Source organism: Panthera tigris, chromosome E3, assembly GCF_018350195.1.
Source record: "Panthera tigris isolate Pti1 chromosome E3, P.tigris_Pti1_mat1.1, whole genome shotgun sequence".
Lineage (NCBI taxonomy): Eukaryota > Metazoa > Chordata > Mammalia > Carnivora > Felidae > Panthera > Panthera tigris.
Window position 1 is genome coordinate 16,720,779 of NC_056675.1, and position 8,253 is coordinate 16,729,031.

Here is an 8,253-nt window from a genome sequence, read left to right on the forward strand (position 1 = left end):
TACCCCAGTTTTTGCATAAGACTCAAGAGTTCTTTGGTGGAACTCAGGCATTCTAAATGAGAGGGGGTCACCAACAAGATATCATCAACATATTGCAATAGAGTTACCTGCAGTTGGAGATTCGAAATGGCTCTAAGTCCTGGTGCAGGGCCTCATTAAAAAGAGTAGGAGAATTTTTAAATCCCTGGGGGAGTCGCGTCCAGGTGAGCTGTTCGGCTTTTCCCTATTCAGGATGAGTCCATTCAAATGCAAATAGTGGCTGGCTTTGTGGGGCCAACAGGATGGCAAAGAAGGCATCTTTTAAGTCCAGCACTGTATAATACACCAGAGAATGGGGAAGCAAACTAAGGAGAGTATAAGGGTTGGGTACAGTGGGATGAATGTCCATTACCCTGGCGTTTACTGCTCTTAGGTCCTGAACTGGCCGGAAATTGGATGAATTAGGCTTCCAGAAAGGGAGAAGTGGAGTGTTCCATGGCGACTTGCATGGGATCAAAATGCCAGAGTCGCGCAAACACTTGATGTGAATGGTGAGTCCCCTCTTAGCCTCCCGGGACATGGGATACCAGAAGCGTGGATGCCTTAAGTTCCACTATTATCGGAGCTTGATGAATCGCCAGCCCAGGTGGATTGGTCTTGGCTCATACCTGGGGGAAGTCTGCCTGGAGGCTTTTAAGGAGGGGATCTACTGCATGGACACTTTCTTTAGGCACCGGAGTGAGCAGGTCCTCTTCCCCAAGTGGCACAGTCACCATTACTGTTGTTGGGCCATCCTGGCTGACTTTAATATGCATACCCCCTTTAGTGAATTTCAAAGAAGCCGTTAGTTTGTGTAGTAGGTCTCTACCTAGTAATCCAGGGTAGGGGCATTCAGGCATAATTAGGAAAGAATGTGTAACAGTTTTATGGCCTAAATCTACTTGTTGTTTAGTGGTCCATTTACAAGTCTGGGATCCAGTTGCTCCTTGCACCAGGGTTGCTCCTTGCCTGGTGGGGCCAGGATCTTGTTTTAAAACTGAAATGTTGCCCCAATGTCCACCAAGAAAGTCTTAGGCTGGCCCCCTATATTAACAGTAACCAACGGCTCAGAAGGGGCCATTGAGCTGCGGCCCCGTCAGTCGGAATCAACTTTCATTATTGACGCCTGGGGTGGCTGAGTTTTGCGTTGGGCTAAGTTGGGGCAATCCTTTTTCCAGTGTCCTTCTTGTTTGCAATATGTACATTGTTTTTTTTTCCTAGTGACGCTCTAACCCTTTGTCTGTCTTTTTTCTTTTGCCCAGACCAGAATTCTTTGGGTGTTTGGGGTCCTCTTCCCTCGCAGGCATCCAGGATGGCCGCTACCACCCTAGTCAATTTTTGTGTCTGTCTTTTTTCCTGAGAATCCCTATTGTTAAAAACTTTTTGGGCTATTTCAACTAACTCAGATACATTTTTTCCTTTAAACCCATCTAATTTTTGTAACTTTTTCCGAATGTCTGGGGCTGCCTGTGAGACAAAGGCCAGATTTAATGCTCTTCTGTTTTCAGGTGCTTTAGGGTCTACAGGGGTAAAGGTGTGGTATGCCTTCATAAGCCTTTCTAAGAAGGCTGAGGGGCTTTCCTCGGTCCCTGAATTACTTCTATTACCGTAGACATGTTTGTGGGCCGGCAGGCGGCCACTCAGAGACCTCCCAGTAGAGTCTGGTGAAATAGGGTCAATGATCGCCTACCGTGAGGAGTGTTTGGGTCCCAATTTTTAGGATGTGAGGAAGGAAAAACTTCAAGGACAGCAGGATCCTCGGTGGGTTGCCCGTTTGGCCCCATCACTAATTTCTGGGCCTCGCAACGGATCTTATCCCCCTCCTCAGTGGTGAAGAGAACATGCAAGAGCTGCCGGCAGTCATCCCAGGTTGGCTGATGGGTCACAAATATAGTTTCAAGAAGAGAAATTAATGTTTGGGATTTCTCTGAGAACGAGGGGTTTTGAAGCTTCCAATTATAAAGGTCGCTAGAAGGGTACATAAGTCATAAAGGGTCAGACATCACCCTGCAGGGGTGGCCTTGGACGAAGGGGTAGGGCAGCGGGAGGGGGATGGAAGGGAGTCCCTGACCGGGTGTGAGACAGGCTCAGGGGAGTGTCCCGACTCGGGCTTGCCTCCTGATCTGAAGCATCTTGACCCATATTCTTTGGGCGAGAACTATAGGGCGGCCGATGGTAAGTTTCTACTTCCTCCTCTGGTGCAGGTGATAAAGGGGGCGGCCACTTAGTCCCGTCAAGGTTCTTATTCTGAGCTCCAAATGGGCAGCCTTTGAGTAGCAAAGCTTGTACTTTAGGGAGGCGAGGGGGAAGGGGAGAGAGAAGTTTTAACCAATCTGGAGGGTTTTCAATGAGGGTTCTCCATGCCGCAATGTATGGGATTTGGTCTTTGTGCCTAGAAAAGACAATATCATGAACCTTATATACCAAAGTAAGGTCAAAGGTCCCCTGTGGAGGCCATTCGACCTGAAAGCTGGTCCATCCCACCTCGCAGAGAGTTCGAAGGACTGGCTTATTAACATGGAGGCCAAAAACTGAGGCAGCTGTTTTATAGTCCTGGAAATGGGTTAGTATGAGACTCAGAGGGGTGGGGGTACTCTGATTTTGACCCATGACAAAGATAGACAAAACTGACAAGGACGCACAGTCAACAGGAAGAAGACAATTAAGACATGAAGAAAACACAAGTTTGAGATCTCAAGGCCAGTAGGCCATGGCAGCCACCTGAAAATAGGATCCTTCTTGACAAAATCCAAACCAAGTGGGGTCCACTGGCGTCCCGGCAGGATCCCTGACTGTGGGTCTATAGCCGCGTCCAGCAGACCCTCCTGAGTCATTCAAATGGTGCGCCCCAAGAATTCCTTACCTCTCCCAATCCCAGGCCTCCTCCCAGGGGTTGGCGGAGCAATCCAAGGAAAGGGCCCTGTTTCAGACCTTTAACTTTCCTGGCCAATGCACCAAATGTTGCATCCACACGACTCTGGAAACAGAATGCTATGGGCACCAGTGACAGTCATGACAAAGTTTATTGCAATGAGAGGCAAGGCCGACCGATCGGGACCAACACTCTTGATCAGAGTGCAGCCCTGAACAGCCGGGATATAGAGTTTTTAAAGCCGATCACATAGTTTTATCATTACCTGGGAACAGAACAGAGAAACAGTTCCCAGATGAGTTAGAAACAGTTGCTGAATGAGGTGATTATTTTAGACTTTCTGCCGCTAAGTTGCAACCAGTGGATCTCCTTGACCTTGCCTCTGATGCTCTTTTCTTTGAGCTTTTGTTTCCTTCATTGGTAAAGCCTGATTTACAAGAGTATGAAGCGTAATTTACACGAGTAAAGCAAAGCTGTTATCTCTTGACCTTCAGTGTCAGAACAAAGCTGTTATTTTTCAAGCTACCCATTAGCCCTACACTACAATTTTACTCTTAAAATAGTCAGGGTCTTGGTGAGAGGAAGGTTCAGGTAAGAATAAGGATCAAGTTGAGGGAGAGGGTCAGTGTCAGGATGAAAGTCATCATCAGGAAAGCTTGCTAGCTTAGGTCAGTATCAGGGTCTTGGCAGTAGTAGTGTCAGGATCAGCTTCAGGATCAAAGTCAGGGTGTTAGTGTCAGGTTGGTGATCAAGGTCAGGGTGAGGGGTCAGGTGAAGTGCTGTGTTCAGAATCAGAGTCAGCCTGAATGCCAGGGCTTTAGTAAGTTTCTTGGCCAGGGTTCATATGAAGGTGAAGGTAAAGGTCATGATCACAGGGTGAGCCACATGCTGAGAGTTAGAGTCCATGTCACGGTTATAGTAAGGTCATAGTGAGGGTCAATTTCAGGGTAAAGATCAAAACAAGATTCGGGTTGAGAGTCAGGGTCAGAATCAGGGTGAAAGTTAGAGTCAGGTAAGGTTCAGGGTCTAGTTCAGCATCAGGATCAGTATGAGGGTGAAAATGAGAGATATTAGCATGAGGGTCAGGGGCATTTGGGAGAGTAAGAGTGTCTGTAGGGGCGCCTGTGTGGCTCAGTCGGTTAAGCGTCCAACTGCGGCTCAGGTCATGATCTCACAGTTTGTGAGTTCCAGCCCTGCATCAGGCTCTGTGCTGACAGCTCAGAGCCTGGAGCCTGCTTCGAGTTCTGTGTCTCCCTCTCTCTCCCCCTCCCCACCCCTGCTCACACTCTGCTTTCTCTCTCTCTCTCTCTCTCTCTCTCTCTCTCTCTCTCTCAAAAATAAACATTAAAAAAAAAAGAGTGTCTGTAATTGTCAGGATCAAGGTCAAGTGGGACTTGGTAAGTGTCAGTGATGAAGTTTTGGGGTAACGGGGGGTTTGTGGGGTCCAGAGCTGATGGCCAAGAAATAATTCTTAAAGACATCTTTGGTGCAAAAAGGTGATTTTATTAAAGCATAGGGAGAGGACCCAGGGGCAGGAAGAGCTGCACTGTATCTGTGGGGGGTGACCATTTTATGCAGATGGGGGAGAGAGAGTCTCCAAAGAGACTGTCACATGCTAAAGACTTACTGGAGGTCTAGATATTGTCAAGCTAAGGTTGGTTTCCCCTTTAGCAAAGCATTAACATTAAGATAGTAGGAAGTTCCTGGACTTTAGACTATAATGGGATTGCCTTTTCCTGGTAGACTGGTGGAGACTCTTATCAGTTTAACCATTTGTTTTTTTTTTCTGTTCTTTCCTGGTTTTGCCAGGAGTGTCCAGGGAATACCATACATGTCCCACAGTGGTGGGGGTGGGAGGAGGGGGTGCTGTTAGCCTGCACTTTGCCCTCAGCTTGCCCCATGCTCCCTCTTCATCAGGGTCAGGGTAAGGTTAAATGCGAAGTTAAAATTCAAAGTCAGCCCATGGATCCAGGTGAGATTAAAAGTGAGGTTAAAGTTCAGAGTCAGCCCAAGTGTTGCAGGTAAAAAAATACCTCAATACAGGGGTTCATTGTCTTTCTGCTTTGAAGAATGAAGAGGCGGACACAATAAAATAAGCAGCAGGCAAAAGCTTATTAGAGTATGAGAAAGTAAGAATAGTTTGAAAGCTCTCTTTACAGAGAGGGGGCATTTGAAGGTGAATAACTATGACTATAAGCAAGGGTCCTTGTTTTATAAGGTTTTGGCACCCGCCTCCTAACTGCCTACTTCCTTGTTTCTTCTCAGGTCCTACCGTTATTGGCTAGGTAACTCAAAATGCCTAGTCATTCTGGGGCACCTGGGTGGCTCAGTCGGTTGAGCGTCTGACTTTGACTCAGGTCATGATCTCACGATTTGTGAGTTCGAGCCCCGCGTCAGTCTCTGTGCTGACAGCTCGAGCCTGGAGCCTGCTTCGGATTCTGTGTCTCCTCTCTCTGCCCCTCCCCAACTTGTGCTCTGTCTTGTGCTCTTTATTTAAAAAATAAATAAATGTAAAAAAAATTAAATGCCTAGTCATTCCGATAAGGGACAAAAAGGCAAGCTAAGGGCCAAGCACAAGCTAGCACAACCCTCCACCCCAGGGTGGGATATGTGTGAAACTGATAGTCTCCATCAGCTTACAAGTATCTCATCAATAGCCTAATCAGGAGCTCCCTACTATCTTAATGATAATGCTTTGCTAGAGGGGAAAACAACCTTACCTTGACAGCAGCTAGGTCTCCAGTAATCCGTAAATCCTCTTTAGCATATGGAAATCCCTTTAAGAAACTTCCTCTTGAATTTACATCCCCCAAAATTCCACAGTGTATAAGCAGTCACTCTGTACAACCCCAGTGCAGCTCTTCCCGCCCCTGGGTCCTATCCCTATGCTTTGATAAAATCACCTTTTTGCACCAAAGATGTCTTCAAGAATTCTTTCTTGGCCATCAGCTCTGAACCCCACCATCATCCCAAGACTCCATCAATTCCTTTTTGATTGGCTCGTTTCTATTGTATGAGAGATGGTCTGTGACCATACTGTTCCTTGTGGGTCATACATTTTATGGTCTACTACTTATTTTTAGTTAGCTCTTTTGTGAAATTCCTAAGGGGAACCTGAGGGACAGTAGGTGGTGTCCATTACTTTCTTAAGAGGAACCTGAAGCCCTAGGGGCTTTGCTGTGGTCAGCCACTCCCAGCATTGTTCCAAAATATGTGTTTTTTCCCCACCCAGGGACCTCAAGTCCTGATCTTTCCCTCTGCCTATTTTATCCTATCTTTCCTATCATACTGGGATCAAGGTCAATGTTAGGGTCAGGATCAGAGCAGGGTTATTGCTGTAATATTTCATTCTTTTGTTTATAATCTTGCTTCTAGCATTAATTCAGGTACTGCTATCAAAACAAAAGAAACATTCTTTCTGCTAATTTTGGTTTTATTTTTCTGCAGGAATGGTAATGGATTTGGAGTACTCATTGTGTTACAGAACCAGGCTGGAACGGTGGCGGAAAAACCAAGCAGCACTCAGAGATCTTGGAGGATTGGAGACTTATTTATTTAACACCAGCGGGCTCAGAAGAGACCGTTTCTCCAAAGATCTGAGCCCCGAATGCAAGTGGGAAGGGTAATTTATAGTTGTCAGATTCCATATCTGTGGGGATTTTCGCGCGGCAGCAAACAGGGCAAGAAGAAACCTCCCCCCGCCCCCTCAAGAGGGGTCTCTAAGCAGAGACCAGAGCTGGTTTTAGTCCCATCAGCCATCTTTGGCACAGTACTTTATTCATTTCTCCAACAATTGGCCCAGTAATTTTAATTGTATTATTAGGGACCATCAAATCCTGATAATTCATACCTCTGAAAAATCAAAATATTCTAAGTTTTACTCCTTTGTAGATTTATAGCCAGATGCCTGGGTGATAGAAGTGCAAGAACATGCAGTATAGTTTTAATAGATTTCTGTCCTTAAAAAAAAATGTTTTGCAACTTCTAAATTTCATAGTTTACAGAATGATTGAAATAAAATTTAGATGTTGAATTTCCCACTACGATTTACCTGATAATTGGTCATCTTCCTTTCAGCATTTGAGAAATGGTTAGGCGCTCCCAAGGCTAGATAGTTCCAAATTTATGGAAAGTTTATCTTCATTAATTGAGCCAAAGTAGCTTTTGACCATTCTTTTCAGCTTCATACAGCAACAGAGTAAATCTAGTCTTTCTTTCATATGGCTTTTCAGTCTCTCTCCTCCTCCTATGCACAGTAGTGCAAGTCTTTTTGCATAGGTGAGGCAATTAACAACTATCCTGTAAGGGTTAAATTGTAGTGTAGGGCTAACCTGTAGCCTTAAGAAATAACAGCTTTGTTTTAACACTATAGGTTAAGAGATAACAGTCTTATCCTATCAGTCAAGGGATGGATTGTGTTTGATTGGATTGGGGCAAGGGTATGTCTAAACTGTTTCAACCTCCATCTGGGAACTATTCCTTTGTTCTGTTCCTAGGTGATGATAAGACGATGTGGTCCGCTATAAAAACTCTGTACCCCGGCTGCTCGAGACCGCACTCTGCTCAAGAGTGTCGGTCCTGATCGGTTGGCCTTGCCTCTCATTGCAATCAACTTTGTTGTGACTGTCACTGGTGCCCATAGCATTCTGTTTCAGGAGTCATGTGGATGCAACAATCCCATCTGAGCAGGCCCTAGGTTCCCATTAATGGGCTGAAATTTCCTGAGGGGCACAGTAGGAAGACAGTGGCCTCCACCTGGGCCACGATCCACACTTGAAAAGTATTCACTGCCTGATTCCCTGGGAGGCTGTCACTCTCTTGATGAGTCCTGACATCCTCACACCCTAAGTTTGGAAGGATGGCTGGGGGTTCTGAGTGCCTTCCCTTTGGACCCTGAACTAGACTACCAAGGCTCCAAAACCAAAAGCCAGAGGTTTGAGTGCATAGAACCAAAGCTAAGACTTGATGAGGGCTGGAATGAGATAACAATCTCACCCCCAAACCTTCCTGGCTGAAGAGAAAACAGTCCCCCCCCCCCCGCCCCGTGTCCACCTCTGATTGGTGTGTCCTGCCCCTTAGGCCTGTGCTTCCTGCCCCTCCCCCACCTGCATCCTCCATCCTGGGATCACTCCTGTTGAGCCCATCAGAGACTTTCCTGGTTATTGGATACAGAAAGTTTTGCAGGACACTCCTTGCTAACATTTTCATTTCAATTTTTAAACCCAGTGAACCTGGCCCTGCCATGATTCCACCCTAGAACCCTAAAATGATGATGCTTATAGGGTTTAAAGGCTGAAGAGAAAGGAAGCTAGTCCAGGGAATGACAGGAGAAGGTTGGCACAGCAGAGGCAGGCAAGATCTCT